The sequence below is a fragment of the Pinus tabuliformis genome, chromosome 3_2 (genome assembly GCF_031772625.1).
Source record: "Pinus tabuliformis cultivar Carrire ecotype Pingquan chromosome 3_2, CPIR1, whole genome shotgun sequence".
In the NCBI taxonomy this organism is placed as follows: domain Eukaryota; kingdom Viridiplantae; phylum Streptophyta; class Pinopsida; order Pinales; family Pinaceae; genus Pinus; species Pinus tabuliformis.
Genome location: NC_142302.1, coordinates 1,177,125,844 through 1,177,147,289, shown reverse-complemented (window position 1 = coordinate 1,177,147,289; position 21,446 = coordinate 1,177,125,844). Strand labels below are relative to the sequence as shown.

At 38.6% G+C, this 21,446-nt stretch overlaps 3 pseudogenes; all 3 read left to right on the top strand.

Moving 5' to 3' along the window:
• The first annotated feature begins 173 nt into the window (after positions 1–173).
• Positions 174–1,123, top strand: LOC149184923 (receptor-like protein 4 pseudogene; annotated as a pseudogene).
• Positions 1,124–1,673: 550 nt separating this feature from the next.
• Positions 1,674–3,919, top strand: LOC149184922 (uncharacterized; annotated as a pseudogene).
• A 68-nt stretch (positions 3,920–3,987) lies between these two features.
• On the top strand, positions 3,988–6,928 carry LOC149184921 (uncharacterized; annotated as a pseudogene).
• Positions 6,929–21,446: the final 14,518 nt, after the last annotated feature.

Sequence of the window (21,446 nt, the reverse complement as noted above, 5' to 3'; positions counted from 1 at the left end):
CCCCTGAAGACGCCTCATGATTCCAGCCTGTGGAGATCATGGATATCGTCTTGGAGTTTTGCAGTTCTCATTGACGTTATGTCTCCATTTCTGATGAAGTTTAGGCTCTCTGTTAAGGAACCATATCCTAATCATGCGTAAGAGGCTTCACGATCAAGTTCCGTTATTGAAAAATGGCGAAGGAAACAGTCAAGGTTGGCTTTAGATTGACCACAGTGGCGTGTATTTGTGTGTGGACGAGCATTTACACAGCATTTTCACAGAATGCAGGTAAGCTCAAAGCCACATGATCTCAATTAAGTTAAAATTCCAGAATATTTTGAAGGTTTTCAAATTTCAACTTCAGAAGCTGATAGCTTCAAGATTCGACAATTCAAATCATATTTTGATTAAATTCTACTTCTCAAAGTAGTCGAAAGAAGAGTATAACAACATTTTTGGTTTTGCAGAGCCGTTGGCCATCCGGATCAGCTGCGGTTCATGGGAGAACACACATACCCCCCAGACGAATATGCTCTGGGTAAAAGACTACGGTTACACAGGCGGCTCGTCCGCAAACGCCACCACCACGAGCTACATCGCTCCTCAGCTCAAGAAACTTCGTTTCTTTAAGCTCTCGGACGGTCCCGAGAACTGCTACAACGTCACTCGTCTACCGAACGACCATTATTCCGTTAGAATGTTCTTTGGCCTCAACGAGGACGTTTTGGCCGACCGCGAGCCGCTCTTTGACGTCTCCATTGAAGGAACACAGGTTTATTCTTTAAAGCCGGGCTGGAGCATGAACGACGACCAGGCATATGTCGAAGCTTCAGTTTTTGTCTTGGACACTGCTGCCACTGTCTGCTTTCACAGCACCGGCCACGGTGATCCTTCGGTAATGAGCATCGAGATTCTTCAGCTTCATCCACAAGCTTATGATTTTGGGGCTGAGTGGGGGGATACTGCCATATTCAGGACTGCTAAGCGGGTGGACTGTGGAGCAGACCAGAGCGTGTACGGCGAGTCCTACGACAAACCAACTTGCGCAGCATATCAACCGTCCTTTGCATCGAACAACTCGAAGCCGATAATAAAACCCCAATTATTTTTCGCACCAAAACTTTGCATAAACTTAGGTTAAAATGCCAATATACCAAAAATATAACGGTCAAACTACTCGGTTAGCAATCGATTGATCGCTAATAGTCCCAGGCAGGGACTAAAAAGTGAAAGAAACCCTTAATTTCTATGTATATAAGAAAAATATTAATATACCACCCATAAACAAATACCTAGAATACAACATGCCAAAATCAAGCATCAAATTGGATCAATTAGATAATCACAAAATCACTAATTTCAAAATTTTACAGCAAGCCAATTAATTCCATTTAAAACAAAAGTAATACTGGTTTTTCGTCAAAAAAAACCCTCTGGATTTGTATTTTTATGATTGCCAACATTGAAATAATTGAAGATCAAAATGGGAAGTTAGGGAAAAATCCTATAACTAACCTCGATCATATGAGGGCCACTAAGGGTCGAACATCGAATCTCCTCCTTTTGAGTTTGCTTGGCCAGATCGTCCCAAACCCTGCAACGTTACATGTCACCGGATCGAATCCGGTGAGGGTCTGGGAATCGGATTAACCAATTAAATGACATGCACTTTGGCTGATTGACCGCTGAGAATGGCGCTCGTGCGTCCGACAAAGTATATCAGTGGAATTCAACACAAATCAACAAGCCCACTTGTTAACTGTAAACCCTCGCTCTCACTCGCTGTTAAAAGAGAAGTTGCAATTATAAATCCTGGTGGTCTTCACGGGAAGAAAATAATGGTGTCCTTATTTTTTTCAGGGGGGCGAGGCCCGTTGAAGAAGCTATATATTGTCAAATACATTCTGTACATAGTACATACATCACTGGCCATGGCCCAAATACGCTGCAGCAACTCCGCAGGACTCGACATTGGCCGGGGGCGTGTAAACCGACCGCCCCGACCATTACATCATGCACTCATGTGCATCCTTGTTATTGGAGGCGATGTTTTCAAATTAATTTGTCAGGCTTTTTGAAATGGAGTAGTTTACCAAAGCAGAGGAATTGTCTAGACGGTCAAAAACGCTGGAATCCCGGCAAACTTTTTTCAAAAAATCTTGTAGAGGCAGTGTTTGAATAGTGTTTTTGATGGTGGAAATGGATTCAGCACCATAAAAAACTTCTAAAACACCCAAAATTTTGAAGTTTAACAATTAAAACTTGGATTTGCAAAAATCGTTGCCCAATTTTCTCTAAATATAATCGGAATTTCCATAATTTTCTAAACAATTCTTCAGACTAATTAAACTAAAGCTTTTGGAATCGCCGGTACCAGACACAAAAAGAGAATGACCACACTTGAATACATTTTCTGATTTCGGAAGTGAAATAATGGTGGTCGCCACTCGTGAACAAAAATATATATAATTTCAACTTCTGATTTTCCTATATAACCGTCATCATGACACTTTTCAAAATTATATGAAAGTTACGAATGACTTGTTTATTTGAGAACAAATCGTATTTTACAGCTAAAAAAACATAAAAACGTCCATACTGGCGTCAATTATAAAGCCTGCATGGCATGGATGTATTTTGGCAACCTCGATAAACTGACAATTTCATTTTCTGGCCATTGTACAACTCTCTTGATTTGCAATCAATTCTTCTCTGATCTCCCCGGACTGATTTGAATTTTAAATTTGTTGCCTCCGCGCGTCAATTTGAATTTTAAATTTGCTGCCTTCGCGCCTCGAGTCGATTTTTTTTGTTTTTTAATGTTTCACCGCTGAATCTCGACATTGGGTGCATTGGGAAGTGGGTCTTGCTGGAATTTTCAGATATCAGACATCTTGTAGAGGAATGCAAGGATATTGCTGTGCTCAAGGAATTGAGGCGAGGATGTCATCTAGCTTTCGTTGTTTATCAGAATGAACAACAAAACCCCATGTTTGCATTAAAGGGGCAACAATGTCCAAATCTGGTTAAAATTTTCAAATCTAAAGAGAAATCCAAATCAGAAACTGAGGCAACACGGAAACCAAAAGCTTCAATGGAAGACTTTGGGGAATTTATGTCACATGCAACTAGCAAGAGAATTCTCGCAGAGATTCCTGATGTCCTATCTGCGTCAAAGATTTGAGCAGCACATAGGAAGTTTCTTGCTGTGGAACATCTTGGATACAAAGAATTTCCTGCATTTGTTGCATCATACATTCATCTTGTATCAGTAGGTGGTGTCAGTCCTGGACCCATTCGAATATTTCCCTCAGGGTTTATCAGCGATCCAGTGCCCAATCTCTTTCACAATTCCAGTACAATCAAAGAAACCTCCTTTAGCTATGGTCTAGTAATCTGAAAGTAAAAGTAGAAGCACAACGTCCTTCGAGTGGTGGAAGTGGCAAGGAAGTGTTCAAAAAATTAAATGAACAATTGCCTTACATTAACTCTAAAAGCGAATGGCTACCATCCATGACTATTGGCTCACGGGAATCCAGCGAAATTGCAGAATGCTCTTTTATCTATCAACATGACGTTCTTCAGCGAGAGACCAATAACCCCATTGAAGAAGTCTTCGTCAATGCAGAGACTATGCAAAACATGAGGCTAAAGAAGGAAAGCACAAGCTTTTGTGGAGAGTCGAGTATTCATGGTGACATAGTTGGGCTTCCAGATTCGTTTCCTCCACTATCTAAATCTCCCAGCTCAGAACTTCAACTGGGTTATAACAACTCTCTGGTTGAACTCCAGAGCAGGACCAGGGCAGAAAGTAGTGTTTTTTGTGGATAAGACTTGAGACATGGCATACACTTGGATTGTAAACAAAATGAGCAGAAGTACGAGCGTTGCTGGGTATGAAGAGAGGAGTCTGACTAGTGTTGTTTACGCACCATAATCAATCATTCAAATCGCTACAAGAGGTTGGCTTTTTGCTCTTGCCAATTCTCAATGTAACTTATATAAATGGAAATTACCAATACCAGCGCATGGTTTAATCAGGTTTGCATTGGCCGGTTGATTGTGCAGTGCTAAGTAGCATTTGCGAGCCTACAAAGTGGAGAAAGAATGCATGAAATTGGAAATATGTTATGAATGGAGATTCAACACAGTTACGTAAGTGTATCCATAGTTATTGTATTCATGGATTACAACGTTTTATCCAGGGCCATTCAAATTTAGAGTAGTCAATCACAGATTTCTTGGTGATATTAAATACAAGAGTCTTTCTAGGATGTATGCATCCACCTTATGCAACAAATCTTTAAAGGGGAAGGTTGAAGAGTTAAAAAAGCACGAGCAAAAACAATTTAAATGATTGTAAAGTTGTAATATAAACCAATAAAGTACTAGCTGAAATTTTCATTTCAACAAAGAAGGTATTAGCCGTACAAAAAGATGATTTGGTCTTATATCGTTAAACTTATACGTATCTGTCCATATTTAATTTTACATGTTATTTGGTTAAGTTAATGATTATGTTATGTTAATAGGTTTAAGGTCTTGTAAAAACTGTTTATGTAATTTGGTATAATAATTTTCATAATATGAAGATTTGATATTGAGAATTAATGATGTCTTTTTCGCAGAGATTTCTATATTCCTTGCTCATAGGAATGGCTTTCCTTTTACAGGGTTTACTTGTATATCTTTTTTGTATGGGAGTTCAATAATAAGTTGCTTTCGGTGCTAGAATGCATTTGGTTCTTCTGAGCAGCATTCATCTTCAATTTGTTTTTTCAGTTCCCCAATTTTCCTTTTGACCTGAGGATCCTTCAGTTGTTCTTCTACCTTAAGTGTAGACTTCAGATTTTTCAGATCTATCAGTTTGGCTTCTGCTTTGTCCAAATTTTGGACAGTCTGGACCATTGTAGAGACTCTAGGATTTGAGATATAAGGCAACTCAATCCTTTTTGTTATTCCTTTCGAAGTAGGAACATAAATAAAATAATCAGCTTTGTTTTCTTTTAATCTGGTTGACCCATGTGACTCAACAGCTGCTAGGAATATATTTCCTAGAATACAGTCAACTAGGATGTTTGCTACTGCAAATTTCAAATTGATGCAATTTTGGATTTCAAATTTGGATTTACAAAAATTGTTGCCTAATTTTCTCTAAATATAACCGAAATTTCCATAATTTTCTAAGCAATTCTTCAGACTCATTAAACTACGACTTTTGGAATGACCAGACACAAAAAGAGAATGACCACACTTAATACATTCTCTGATTTCGGAAGTGAAATAATGGTGGTCGCCACTCGTGAACAAAAATATATAATTTCAACTTCTGATTTTCCTATATAACCGTCATTATGACACGTTTCAAAATTATAGGAAAGTTACGAATGACTTGTTTATTTGAGAACAAATCGTATTTTACAGCTAAAAAACATAAAAACGTCCATACTGGCGTCAATTATAAAGCCTGCTTGGCATGGATGTATTTTGGCAACCGCGATAAACTGACAATTTCATTTTCCGGCCATTGTACAACTCTCTTGATTTGCAATCAATTCTCTGATCTCCCCGGACTGATTTGAATTTTAAATTTGTTGCCTCCGCGCCTCAATTTGAATTTTAAATTTGCTGCCTCCGCGCCTCGAGTCGATTTTTTTTGTTTTTTAGTTTCACAGCTGAATCTCGACATTGGGTGCATTGGGAAGTGGGTCTTGCTGGGATTTTCAGATATCAGACATGTTGTAGGAATGCAAGGATATTGTTGTGCTCAAGGAATCGAGGCGAGGATGTCATCTAGCTTTCGTTGTTTATCAGAATGAACAACAAAACCCCATGTTTGCATTAAAGGGGCGACAATATCCAAATCTGGTTAAAATTTTCAAATCTAAAGAGAAATCCAAATCAGAAACTGAGGCAACACGGAAACCAAAAGCTTCAACGGAAGACTTCAGGGAATTTATGTCACATGCAACTAGCAAGAGAATTCTCGCAGAGATTCCTGATGTCCTATCTGCGTCAAAGATTTGAGCAGCACATAGGAAGTTTCTTGCTGTGGAACATCTTGGATACAAAGAATTTCCTGCATTTGTTGCATCATACATTCATCTTGTATCAGTAGGTGGTGTCAGTCCTCGACCCATTCGAATATTTCCCTCAGGGTTTATCAGTGATCCAGTGCCCAATCTCTTTCACAATTCCAGTACAATCAAAGAAACCTCCTTTAGCTATGGTCTAGTAATCTGAAAGTAAAAGTAGAAGCACAACGTCCTTCGAGCGGTGGAAGTGTTCAAAAAATTAAATGAACAATTGCCTTACATTAACTCTAAAAGCGAATGGCTACCATCCATGACTATTGGCTCACGGGAATCCAGCGAAATTGCAGAATGCTCTTTTATCTAGCAACATGACGTTCTTCAGCGAGAGACCAATAACCCCATTGAAGAAGTCTTCGTCAATGCAGAGACTATGCAAAACATGAGGCTAAACAAGGAAAGCACAAGCTTTTGTGGAGAGTCGAGTATTCATGGTGACATAGTTGGGCTTCCAGATTCGATTCCTCCACTATCTAAGTCTCCCAGCTCAGAACTTCAAGCGGGTTATAACATCTCTCTGGTTGAACTTCAGAGCAGGACCAGGGCAGAAAGTAGTGCTTTTTGTGGAGAAGACTTGAGACATGGCATACACTTGGATTGTAAACAAAATGAGCAAAGTACGAGCGTTGCTGGGTATGAAGAGAGGAGTCTGACTAGTGTTGTTTCCTCACCAGAATCAATCATTCAAATCGCTGCAAGAGGTTGGCTTTTTGCTCTTGCCAGTTCTCAATGTAACTTATATGAATGGAAATTACCAATACCAGCTCATGGTTTAATCAGGTTTGCATTGGCCGGTTGATTGTGCAGTGCTAAGTAGCATTTGCGAGCCCACAAAGTGGAGAAAGAATGCATGAAATTGGAAATATGTTATGAATGGAGATTCAACACAGTTACGTAAGTGTATCCATAGTTATTGTATTCATGGATTACAACGTTTTATCCAGGGCCATTCAAATTTAGAGTAGTCAATCACAGATTTCTTGGTGATATTAAATACAAGAGTCCTTCGAGGATGTATGGATCCACCTTATCCAACACATCTTTAAAGGGGAAGGTTGAAGAGTTAAAAAGGCACAAGCAAAACAATTTAAATGATTGTAAATTTGTAATATAAACCAATAAAGTACTAGTTGTATAAAAAAAAGAACATTTTCATTTCAACGAAGAAGGTATTAGCCGTACAAAAAGATGATTTGGCCTTATATCGTTAAACTTATATATATCTGTTCATATTTAATTTTAGATGTTATTTGGTTAAGTTAATGATTATGTTATGTTAATAGGTTTAAGGTCTTGTAAAAAATGTTTATGTAATTTGGTATAATAATTTTCATAATATGAAGATTTGATATTGAGAATTAATGAGTGACCTAGAAATGAAGATAAATTCAAATATTTTCACAATAATTTTATGTTACAAAATTACTATCAAATAAAATTTTAAATTCTAAAATCTAATTATTATGTTGTGTTTTAATTGAAATTGAAATTTGTTTTAAAATAACCAAGTATTATTAAGTTATTGGAGAAGATCAAAATATTAATAAAACATTTAAATTTTGTTATATATATATGCTATTTTATTAAATTTATATTGTGTTTAACTTAGCACAAATATGAAATTTTTGTGTTAATGCATAATTTGTTATGAAATTTTTAAAAAATAATAATATTTCAAATTGGAAAGATATGCCAAAAAATTGTTTAAAGTATTTTTACAATAAATTTGAATATAATACTAACACAACCATATAATTAAATGATTGCTAAATGTTAATAAGTATCAATCTCTAATAAACATCAAAACACTTAACTATTGATGTTGCTAAAATAAAAATGAAAAACCATAAAAGTTCTAAATTATAATTTTATTTTAAATTATTATTATTATTAATTATAAAAAGAATTAATATATAAGTTAAACATATATACATTTAAAAAAACATGGAACAATATTCTTAATCATAAAGATTTATCTCCACTTTACCATGAAGATTCTGACTCTATAAATAGACTTTGTTACAATACCATGGCTTCTGAATACCACATGTCCAAAAAAATGTAACTTATCCTATATGCCATTTTTTTTAATATAAATGGGAGGGGCTAGTTCCCAGAAGAAGCTATATGGGGCCCTCCTTTTTTTTATACATTATACATATCAGCCTAGCTGATAACCATCACATCAAGCCGTCACATCTGGAGTACAATCGCAATGGAGCAGGAAATGCTGCAGCGCAGCGACACCATGGGGATCGAACGCGGCCGGGGTGCGAAGCAACCGACTGCCCCGACTGCTGCATCATGCACTTACGTGCAATCCTATATGCCACTTATTCATATGTCATTTTTTAAATTAATTAATTTAATTAAAGAAGGTAAAAAGAGCATATTGACATTGGAGATAAATCTCAATAATTGATTTGTATGTATTACTATAGAATATTCGATAGAAGTGAAATCCTTACCACCCATCTAATAATTATTAATAATTAAATTAAAATTCTCAAAACCTTATTCTAAAACAAACATGCCTATCAATAAAATAGATAAAATAAAATTAAATTTTGAAAACATATAGTTTTTATTTATAAAATTTTCATATATCAATTATAAAATCAAAATTTATAATAATATTATATTAAATTTTATATAAAATATTATAAACTACATTTACTTCAATAAAGAAAATATAAAATGCAATATATTTCACTCTATTAATATTTCACAAAATATGTTTCACTTTATTAATATTTAATTACTTTCTTTTTATTGTTTTTTTCCAATAGTATTTCATTCATATTTCTAAAGAAAATACTATTATACACACTTCTTGTGTGCATTTGTCAAGGAATTTCCCATTTCCTTAGTGGCAAAAAAAACTCACAAAAAATATATATTTTTTTTGTTTATAGGCTTATATTTATGTATCGATAGATCAAGAATTAAGATAAAAAAAATTAATTATAAACAATTTTACAAAAGATATATATATACTAAAATGTTATGCAACATCAACAAGTGAGATATAAAGAAAATAAATTGAACACAGCAAAATGAGGAGGCTCGCCCAGAAAAGTCCTATCGTAAAAGTGTTTGTGGTTGGAACTCATCATCTGAGTCATAACCCCTAATTCAAAAGAAGATATTTTTTAGAAAATTTGTCAGCATCCTCGTTCCTCTCCCTGTATACATGACAACATGAAAATGAAGTGAATGAATTTTTTAAACTCTAAATATCCTCCACAATATGATCAAATATATGTTGGCAATGTTGTCATTGATGGAAAAGGAATAGCAAATGAGCAACAAGAAGTGTGGCCACCATATGTTTGTGAGAATGTGATGTTGACATAGATATGTTGCTTGTTGACAACAAGGTAAAGGAGGAGCAAAGTATGATGCCACAAGTAATCTATGCACAATTGAACTAGTATTTTTGTTGCCATGGTTATCTTGATACAATATTGTTATGCTTTGGAGGTTCAGAAGGAGAACATCTTATTAGAGCTTTCTTTCATATGTTGTTATTGCATATTGAGTTGATTGCATGTTGATGATGTTGCATATAGTGTTATGGCAAAGGAGAAGAAAAGTAAGATGGAAAAGGGTGTCATTGATGGCATGGTTGTCTTGGAGTTATCATGTTACACATCCTTGTTGGTTACATATGCTTGTTGATTGTTGATGACATAATGTTGTAGAGATTGTTATGTTGCAGAGATTGTTGTGATGCAAGGCAAAGACAAAGGAAAATGCATGAAGTTGGAGCCTACAAAAAAATTGATGTAATAAAGGAAATAGGACCTTGACTTTGCATCACAATGATAACAAAGTCATGGTTTTCTCCCTTTATGGATTTCCACTTATATCTGGTGTCCACTTGTGATGTTTAGTGTGTTGATTTTATGTTGTCATGAAAGTTGTTATATTGTGGTTTACTTATTAAATGTTGGTTATATATTAAATATGTTGTTCATAAGGTGTATGTTGCTCATTTAATAGTTCAGTTAATCATTGAGAATAAATTAAAATTTTAAGTCCATGAATGTACTAAGTTGATTCAACCCCCCCCACCCCCGCCTCTTCTCAATTAAGTTTAGTTTCCAACATTATAATGTGTTTGCATCTATGAGTCTTAATTTACTACTAACAAAGAGTCACCAAAGCACTAAAGGTGAACACATCCCTTTTGCTTCGCAAAAGAAATAAGTGGTCTACATGCAACAACATTATCCCAATTATTTGTGCCCCTAACCATACCCATTTTAACATGAAAGGAATGATTCACATATAAGTGAAGGAAAAAACCACCCCTATATATGGATGCCTCCCCTTGTGACACCCCATCAAAAGATCACCAAGGAATGCTTACATCCAGAGTTTCCATGAGCACTGATCTGCCACACGCGGCAATCTTAGATTGTAGATAGTGTGAGAGAATAGCTAATCCTTCGTCTGCAACCTTTTTAAGATAGGATGAAGAGTTCTGGAAAATTTCCTTGTTTCTAGCCAACCATTTACCCCAACATATAATGAGGGGGAGATCCCTAAAGGATTTTGTGGCCCTATTCTCAAACCAATCTTTGCAGATTACTTCAAATGATATACCTTCCCATCTGCAATATTAACCCATCAAATAAAAACATGTATGCAAAACTTGTGAGTGAAAGGGCCTTGAACAAAAGGATGATATATGGATTCCTCACTACCCTTGCACAACGAACACCAACTTGGCCTAATTTCATGTTTACACTACATAACATCCCAAGTAAGGACTTTTTTCTCCACGATGCACCACACTAACAATCAGGATTTTGATGGACTTTTGGACTTCCAAAGGACTCGCCACCACTAGGAAATCTCTAGATTATGGATGACAACATTAAGGTGATAATAACCCAACTCAGGAGTATAGAAACCATGTTAAGTGAGATCCCATATCATCTCATCATCGTTGTCATTTAATCTAATATGAGCAAAACATAGAGCATCAATAAACCTTGTGTTGAGAAATGTAACTAGTATCGATATTCATAATTGTATTTGAGTCATGTAATTATCAAAAGAAAGAAAAATAATTTATTAGCATGGGTTTCATGCTTTATGTTGACAATGTTAGACCATCTGGAAACAATGCTGGATGAATGTGGTTGGTTTGAATCTTTTAGCCTTGTATGAGGAGGAGTGGTCAACGTGTTGGTAAATCATAAAGGCAGAAATATGTTCTTGTCTAGATAATTACTTGTGATTTCTTTATCATCTTATTATCTTCGTTAAGTTTTCTTTTATCATTTTATCATCAAGAAACGACCAAAATATAAATATGAAGATCAAGGACACAAGATGTAGGCTCACTGTCAGGAAAAAAACCCCTCCTTGAGGGGAAAACCCTCAACCTATAGCCTTGCCTCTTGGCATTGCGCAATGTGTAGTTTCTGCCTCCCAGAATTGCACATTGTGCAATCCCAGTGCTTAGGCCCAACCTCTGAGATCCACAACTACGCAATTTACCTCTTCAATCAGCCCTGAACTATGCATTAGATAGTCTCAGTCCTCAAGCCTCAACATTGAGCTCCTGAACTGCACAATTGCGCAATCACATGGCCTCCCTGTCCTTCTAGGACTACGCAGTAGGAAATCTCAATGCTCAAGCCCCCATCCTGGCTCCTTGAATCCGTCAACTGCATAATTCTCAAGCCCATTCCAGCCTAAACTGTGCATTGTGCAGTCTCAAGGCTTAGACCTGACACTTGATTGTCGGAGCTGCGCAACTGCACAATCCCTAAGTCTATTCCTCAACCTACCACCCAGTTTTAGCTCAACTAGTGGATCATCATGCAACATCTTAGAGTAGGGGTTTATCGTACTGATGTTGTCTTGTCATGAGTGAATTGCAGATGTAGGTACTCTATCATGCTATGACAAGATGATGAAGAAGGAGATGGAGAAGGAGACCATTCTAGAAGACACCTTTGAAGCTGCAAATACAAGTTGACCAATCAAGAGGAAGCAAAGGGACATCAGTTTGTGACAACATCTCAACATCTAATCACACTGAAGACTCCTCATATTTTGCCAAATGGAGGTGGACGAGGAGATCATGTTCTATCTTCAAGAAGACACAAACCAAGCAACATGAAAGAATGGCTTGATATTTCCATGTCATCATGCAGTCCATTTCATTAGTGTCATGTCATGGTTGATCACATGCCACATCATTTTATTCATTATGTAAATTCTGATTCAAAATGCATTGTAAAGTGGAAGTCCAAAGGACATGTACAAAATGTAAAGAGTCATGTGAAAGTTGAAAAGTCATAGGGAATTCAAATAGTCATGAGGGTAGTCCAAGAGTCACAAGGGAGGTGAAGGATCACCCCATTGGTTATATATACACCCTCATTGTACAAGAAAAGAACTTTTCACCTTGGCTTCTCCCATAAGGCATCAGAGAGACAAAGTTAGTACTTTTGGGGAGCAAGTAGTGGCTCCAACACTCCACTATTGGAGCAAGTGATGTTCGTTGTATACATGCATCTTGGGACTTTTACTTAATATTTGAAGCCTGATGGCCAACACATTTTCATGCATGGATTATGAATATTTGTAAGATTTTTCTATAAATGTTTATGATTCATGTTTTATTTCACCTGTACTAAAGTAGTTGAACTATTTTGGTTATTTTAGTTCTTATCATATTGAGAATGTGTTGTAATGGTTGTAATGTTCATCACATCTTTGTGGAATATTCCGCTAGATGTTAGACAAATGTTTTGTCTATGTGTGTGTTTTTTCTAGAGCAGTAATATTACCTCTCTTTAAGAGGCTCACTTCCTTTCCCCTATGCAGTAGAAGAACATCGATGTACTTACAACTAAACATTCACCAGGTACACTTACTTGCTTTTTGAAGGTGCATATGTGATTCTCTCTCTTGCTGACAGCTAAAGCCAAGGAAAATATTTAAGTAAACAGAAACTGGTTCGTATTTTGGATGGGGCTCTTACACCAAATGGTGTGAGGTCTAATTGGGACCTTATATTGGGGAGACCCCTTTAAATGGTTGCAAGTCCAACATTGTCAACATTTCTGGCGCTAGAAGGAGGGAAACTAGATTTTTATGGTTGATAACTCCACCCACCCACACCACACTACCTATGGTCAAGGTAACAACATTCCCAACACTTCTTCGACTCATATTCTAGAAATAGAAAGATATTCTCAAACCATCCTTGAATAGAGTTGCGAATTCTCTTACAAGCACATCCGGGCAATTCAACCCATAACCCGTAAGTTTGCAAAGGCTATTGGATTGATTCCTGGAGCACATAATCTTCCTCATTTTCCAAAGAAGAAAGAAACAACTCCTACCGGGATAGTGGTTTCTATAGTGAAATATTTGGTTTTTACTACCCTTGAAGAGTTGGCGGAATCTACAAACAACACTGAAAAAACTAGAGTAGATTCCATCTTTCAACGGGAGTGACGGGGACAATGTTGCACTCTTAGATGACACTTTCCACGGGTTAGGTGTTCACAAAGAAGATTCCTCAGATTCTGAAGAAGAGGAGGAGTATACAGACGAAGACATGGAAGACCAAGGTCTAGATTGGATGACTCAGGGCCCACTTTCCCTTCTTGGTATTTTACATAATATGCCAAGACACCCGAAAAAGTTGTTAACAAAATATGACCTTGACAAAGCGATCAAAGTGGAAGACCATTTTGATAACTTCTACCTACACTTGTAGACGCTCGAGGTACGTTATGACAATGTTTCATGTAGACTCTTTCCTTGTACCTTAGATGGTAGAGTGAATGCTTGGTATCGTAGTATTCCCGCAAATTCGATTCAAAATTAGAGGAGGTTTAAAAAGTTGTTCCTTGAAAAGTTCATTGATGACAAAACCCAAACCATGTTGTTAACAGAGTTAGGGAACCTGAAGATGGGGGGAAACGAAAAGGTAAAATATTTTAATCAGAGGTCCAATCGTATATTGAACCAATTTCCTTCAGATACAACCCCTCATGCCTCCATCACAATCTATTACTACACTTCTGCCTTGCCGACAAGCATTTCATAGTTTGTAAAGAGAGTTACAAAGGAAACATTGGTACATAATATTGAAGAATCTATCATAGTTGAAAAGGACTTGTGTGCAATTGGATTCATTTTTGATGATGAATCATCTAAAGACTCCAAGGAGATAGGCAAAAGGTCTCAGGCCTCTTCAAACAAGGCCAAGGATAAAGAAGCTACTAATCTGGAAAGCTTGACTAGGACCATCAAGTCTCTATCCAATGAGTTGGCAGAGTTAAAAAAAGGACAAGCGAGACCACTTTCAGCAACAAGCCCCCAAAGTTCAACTTCCTGAGAAGGACCAATAATAGCAACAACAATAGTAGTCAGTTAGCTAAGTTTGCACAAAGCTCGAATGTTGTGTTGAATGTTGAAAGCATGGGCATGGACCAATATTGCTCTTTTCATCAAGAATATCATTCATAAAAGACATGCCCATAGTGGAATCACAACATGAACGCTATGGCCTCACACATCATTGACACGGTACTTTCAGATGAGCAGAGTGAGCATAAAAAAGAGAAGGAAGATTCTGTTGCGGTTGAAGATATTGTGGGTATCAGACACATAGTGAATACTTTCAGTTGTGTGTTCACTGCTGAGAACAAGAAAGATGTCGAAGAACCACCATTGAGTGAGGCCCCAGCTCAAAAACAAAATAATCGATATAAGTTGAGGAGTGTGGTACTTTTCCCTCTCACTTATCCATACGACATAAGACGACAGTCAGATTAAAAGATTTATCTTGCTGGTTAGTGAATGGGGTGCTTTTCAGAAAGCACCATAATGGAGTACTGCTCAGATGCTTAGAATCACAGGATTCAGAAAATGTGTTATGTGACCTCCATGATGGACCAGTCGAAGTGCACTTCATGTGTGACACTACAACACATTAAGTCACGCGGTTTGGTTTTATTGGCCCACATTATTCAAAGATGCTCACACAAATGTCAGAAAGTGTCCAGTCTGTTAGAAGTGTTCTGACTGAGGAAATAATTCAGTCACCCCATTGTAACTTATCGTTGTGGAAGAACCATTTAAACAATGTGGTTTGGATGTTATTTGTGAGATTTTTCTGCACTCATTGAAGCAACAATGTTATATTCTCATTGCCCTGGATTACTTTACGTGGTGGACAAAAGCGGTTCCACTCAAGCAAGTGAACAATTAGGAAGTCATCAAATTCCTCAAACAGAATATCATCTCCAAGTTTGGAGTTTTGAGTTCACTTGTTTTTGACAATGCAACATACTTTTCATCGTTGATATTATATGATTTTGCATTGGAAAATGGTATTATATTGAAACATTATGCTAATTACTATATGCAGGGAAATGGTCTTGTTGAGTGCACTAATAAGAACCTTATCTGCATCATTAAGAAGAGTGTTTTCTCTAAATAGAGGAACTAACACTCTGCCCTGAACTGTGCATTACGTAGTCTCAGTCCTCAAGCCTCAACCTTGAGCTCCTAAACTACACAATTGCGTAATCACCTGGCCTCCCTATCCTTCTAGCACTGCACAATGGGAAATATCAATGCTCAAGTCCTCATCCTGGCTCCTTGAGTCCCTCGACTGCGTAATCCTCAAGCCCAATCTAGCTTGAACCGCACATGGCGTAGTGTCAAGGCTCAGACCTGACCCTTGATTGCTTGTGCCGCGCAATTGCGTAGTCCCTAAGTCTCTTCCTTAGCATGCCACCCAGTTTCAACTCAGCCAGTGGATCATCATGCAACATCTTAGACTAGGGGTGATCCAGGATTTTTTTCGCTTATAGATGCATCAGAATTGACATGAGTTATAATGCTTAAAAACCATAAAAACATAAGCATGAAAATTGAAGACAAAGAGACATCGTCAAAAAATATTATGACATAGATATTTGATTACAGAGTTCATCCAATTTGGACTACATCTTCGGGCCCTGCTTAATAGTGGGGAGGCCTTCTTTTATTAAGTGGCATGAAAAGAGAGAAGTACAAGCAGATTTCTACATAAACACCCTTATACCTCCAATATGGAAGATAGCTGGCAAACGAAGATCCCATCTCTAGAAACAGACAACGCCATTGACTTCTTGGCGAAAAATAGTGCAAAAACGCCTATTCGAACACCCCATTTAGATAATCGGGCCTTCTACAACCTTCTCTAAACCTCCTGAATCACTGTGGAACAGTTCTGGCCACTTGCCAAGAGCAGGTGCCACCGTCATGCTCTACAAACCTGCATTGCTCTCTGCTCTCCCCCTTTCCTCTGGCTCAAACAATCCTTTAAATAAGTTGGTGGCAAAATCCCTCAAAACCTAGGCAGTTCTAACCATAGGCCAAGTTGAGCAAAAGGGCGTTTTCCAATAGAGGTTCTCGAGCCCGAATAAGGCACAGAAAAAACCTTTTCAATAAGGGAAAACACTATCGAATAGGAAAAATAGACCGTTTGTTTGAAACCTCAAAATGGCGGACAATACAAACAATCAACGTTTCTCCGAATCCGGCGGCTTTAACAGAGAAACGACGTTTTTCATATCAGCGGACAAACCAAGCCCAAACAACACCACTTTGTGATACACGGACCTACCAGACTTATAAAATATGACATATAACATATTGCATCCAGTAGTCCCCATCGCAATCGCAATCGACGAGAACCATCAGCGTACATACCAACCCATGCTTCAGCGCTCTGCGATATGGCAGACCCATCGGATTATAAAACACAACATATGAAATTTCGCATCCGATAGTCCATCGCAACTCATAATCGATGGCTTCCATCGATGGACAGACCCAAGTCTGCATAACACGGACCTGTCGGGTTTATTGAATACAGTTTATAAATATCGTGTCCGGGCAGTCCTGTCGCAAATCGCAATTAGCGATTACAGTCGGACCACTTCATAAACACAAACCCTTTTATGCGATTGCGATATGCGATATGTATTGCATCGCAACGAAGTCCTGTCAGGGCCGATCCAAAACCTCTCCCAATATGCAATATCACATCGCAACAAAGTCATGTCGGGGCCGATTCAAAGCCTCCTTTGATCTGCAATTGTGATATGCAATATCACATCGCAACAAAGGCTTGTCGGGGCCGATTTACCTTTCTGTTCTTCCTCCAGCCTACGATATGCGATATCGCAATCGCAGTCGGGAACACCAGGGGTTGATTCTTCCTTAAGTGATCCTCCTTTTTGCCAATAAGCGATATGCGGGGCCCAATGGACCTGCCACGTGGCGTATCCTCATACACTAAAGCTTTTCCATGTCATCTTCTTCTTGCCGCGTGGGCAAGTCAAACTCAAATTTTGACTTGCTATAACTTTGTCATCTATACTTAGATTTGAGTGTCGTTCACACCGTTGGAATCAGGGTGATGAGCACTTCGATATAATGTTGAGTTCATCCAGAATCTTCCACTTTGAGTTTTGAGCCTTTCTACCATGCCACTGGTACTTTACTGAAGATCCACCTGGATCAATCCTCCTAGATCCTCCTGGATCAATCCTCCCCACTAAGAGAAGCTTTTGGTCCTCCAAAAGCATTAATTAATCTGCAACTATTCTGTACTCTGTCTGCACTGCAAGTGTCCTAACAGGTCATCCTTCCTTCTCCTTCACCTTTGTCCTTCAAATCCATAAGTGATGAGTTGACACCTGCATCCCCTACAAAACTATAGTACAATATCTTGCAAACTACATGTTTAGCTCTATGACAAAAATGAGCCAAGCATCCCATACTTGCCACGAGTTTATAACACATACCCTGTAGTCAAGATTACATAAAAATGGAAACAATACTCCAGCTATCAAGACAAGGCCAAACATCATTGTTGCTTAAAAAAGTGATGGAAAACACATCATCACTGCAACACATGATTTACACAAACAAGGCCAAACACTATTGTTGCTTCAACAAGTGATGGAAACACGTCATCACTTTCACAGTTCAAAAAGCAACACAAAATAAGGCCAAGCATCATTGTTGTTACAACAAGTGATGGAAAACACATCATCACTTTTACAATTTAAAATGCAACATATGAAAAAATAAAGTCATGACATTCTACCACACCTAGAAGAACCATATCTCACTTATCAAAGTGAATGGATCATCTTCCTTGTGGCGCATTTGCTGGTCGAACAACTGTTTTGCCTGGTTCATGCTAGGATGCTCTTGTCCCTGGATGGAGCCTCCAACATGTGGCTCTCTGATGACCACCTATGTCGCAATGACTACAATGAGACTTCACCTTGCAAATCTGCTTGATCTTCTTCTTCTTTGCCTGTTGTTTAGAGGGTCTTCTACGCCTCATCTTTTTATGTTCTATCATTATCTTCTAGCACTCAACAAACAAATGGTTATGCAATCCACAAAAATTTCAAGTCCTTCTATGCCATGATCTATTTCCATTATTAACAATGCGATTGTAATCAAAATGAACATTAAAATACCAAGATTGGTTATACCTTTTCTGTCAGTCTCTAGTATGATCATGGGAACAAGGGCTTACCTCAGCTCTGTCTCTTCTATGAATACTACCATAGGTTTATGGTGATGTATTCCCATCATCCTCTTTCCTCAACCGTTTCAACAATGTCGTGGAAGCTTCTAACATCTTTGAACATTGTCCTTTGGTGCACCCCAACCTTGCAAATTAAGGTGTTTTCTCAACCTCCAATGGCTGAGTTATGCCTTGGTTATTAACACCAAGTCCTTCTTCTTCCTTGTACCTCATCCTGGTAAGGAGTCTCATGTTTTTCCATGAAATTGGTATCTGCACATTTCCAACATAAATTAAACTATGTGAAGATGAAACTGAAGGGATTTCGACATCTTTTATCTCCACCGTTGATTTGGAAAAACCTGACGAGGGCTTCTCATCATCTGTCATTGATGGTCCACGGGCTATAATAACGCATTTCTTAGCTTCCCTCCTGACATACCCAAGTCCTGTTCGACAGGGTAATTCTTCTACTTTGATGGGATTATCAATGCCTTGGCCATTAATGCCCAAGCCTTTTCATTTATACCCTGTTAGCCTCCTGTTGCGACAGGTGTTCATTTTTCATGATTGACATCTTTACATGCCAAATATGTCATACTTTGCATGCTGCAGTGTTCCATATTTCCAAAAAGAGGTTAAAGAAGATACTGTGAAAGTGTGCCAATCCAAATGCCACTGCTGAATTCCAATTTTGATGACTCAACCATTTTGTTCTATAAAAGGGAGGGCCAAACAGCTTAAACTTGGTCTCCCTAGGTTTCAATTTCCTGTTTTAGAATATAGAGAATGATATCTGTCCAAACAGTTTAATCTTGGCAGATTTGTAGATAGGTAGAGAATCAAAGGAGCCCAACTGCTTAATCTGGGCCCTTGGCAGAAATAAGTGTAGACTTAGATAGGATAACAGAAAAAAGAAAATTTGTAAAGCTGGGTTTGCAAGTCTAAGTGCACCCAAACCAAAGAGAAGAAAAAATGTTAGGATGGTAGGCTGGGTAGGTAGTTTTTGAGGTTGCAGAATGATGATTCATGATCAATTTTGTGTTTCTAAGTGTTATATCTTTTCAGATCACAGTCATGATGCAGTTTTCATCTGGAGGAAGTCAAGCTGGACATAACTAACTCCCCTGTTCATTCTTATTCCCTAAATCACTCACTAATTTTCCCAAAGAGGTCAAGATCTGCTTGATGCCTCTTAGTCATCATTTTCCACATCATTGGCCTTGGTGAAGATCCGCTTCACTCAAGGATTTCCACTCTTCTATTACAAAGTCCTATTCCCCCAAAAATGGCCTAAGGTTCCTTACCTTAGCGCTTTCTCATCATCTCCATATTAACTCCTGACTATATTATATAGCCCCCTATCTATTTCCCCCTCCCCTACTAAATCTATACTAAATAACTCCCCTATATACATACCCCACCCTCTAGCACTATAGCTATGTATTTATCAGTTCTCGGACATAATAGTCCACCTGGGACTATCATGAACCCATCCGCGTCCTAACAGGAGTTGGTGTGACACCTGGTCATGTTAACAACCTTTTCCCCTAACCCTAAACCTACAAAACCCACTTCTTCGCCCTTATTCTAAAGTTTTGTTCATATATATTCAAACCCCGCTCGTTTAACACCCACGAAAACCCGCCATTTTCCTAAGTTTTCACCCTCCCCGCCGCGCTATATCAAAAACCGAATATTCGTGCGCCCGTCCATTATTCTCCCGCCAGCTCCGCACTCCGTCCACCGTCAGATCGGGCCCTCCCCATCCGACAACTCTCGGCGTTTTCGGAGGCGCCCCGCTGCTCGGCCGTTAGCTTCCGATGGCGAGGCGGTTTTTCCGCCGTACCCAAAGACACTTGTCCACTTCCTATTGCATCGGAGGGGCTCTGACGGATACCGCCCCCGTACAGAAAGCGGTCCGATGAAACCACTTTCCGCCTTCTGTACGCGCGCCCCATGTCACCTATCCTGTCCTACGTACCTGCTGAGTCACCGTGCCACATCACCTGCACAACATCGGCCTCCTGCCGAGTCATCCCTGCCACGTCATCCACCGTACATGCTGACGTCACCCTGCTGACGTCATCCTGCCACGTCATCCGCCGTACCATGGTCCCCCCGCTGACGTCATCATCAATTTTTGAGGCGAAAGGCGAAAATCGCGCTTAGGAGTCCCGGATTCAAATTTCGAGGCAGTTTTTCATGCGCATGGCTACGGGAAAAAGGCCGAAATGGAAAATCCCTCATTGTGCAGCCCCCAGCAAGCCCAAAAGGCACCGAATGACCTGTTTTTCTTCGCGAGGCATGCAGAGATGAACAAAAGACAATTCTAAAGAAAACAGAGGGCTGAACAGCGGCCATTAAGTTTTGATTTGACCTGCAGCGAGAGAGAAACTAGCCCAATTCATTTGTCAAAGAGTATCAGAGGAGAGATGAAGCGACAAAGAGTATTAGTTAATTTTTTAATGGAAATCTTCAGTTCCCAAGGCAGGTCAGCATTAATTGGCCTCCAGCAGAGTCAAGTCAGGAGGTGTAAGCCCATCCCAACTCTCAAATCACAGTTAAAGCACTTAAAGCCACCGAACTACAATGGAGCAGAAGTCCATGCGCAGTTATTGCAGAAGCACTGCACCAAGCCACCGAGGACAACGCATTGATTCAGTTTTGATACGGCTGCCCTTAGTGCAACTCATAGATATTTTTGCATTTATAAGTTTAGGTTAAAGTAATCATTTACTTTCAGACCTGTTTAGGTCACAGCTGTAATAAACAATTTTGGAGAATCT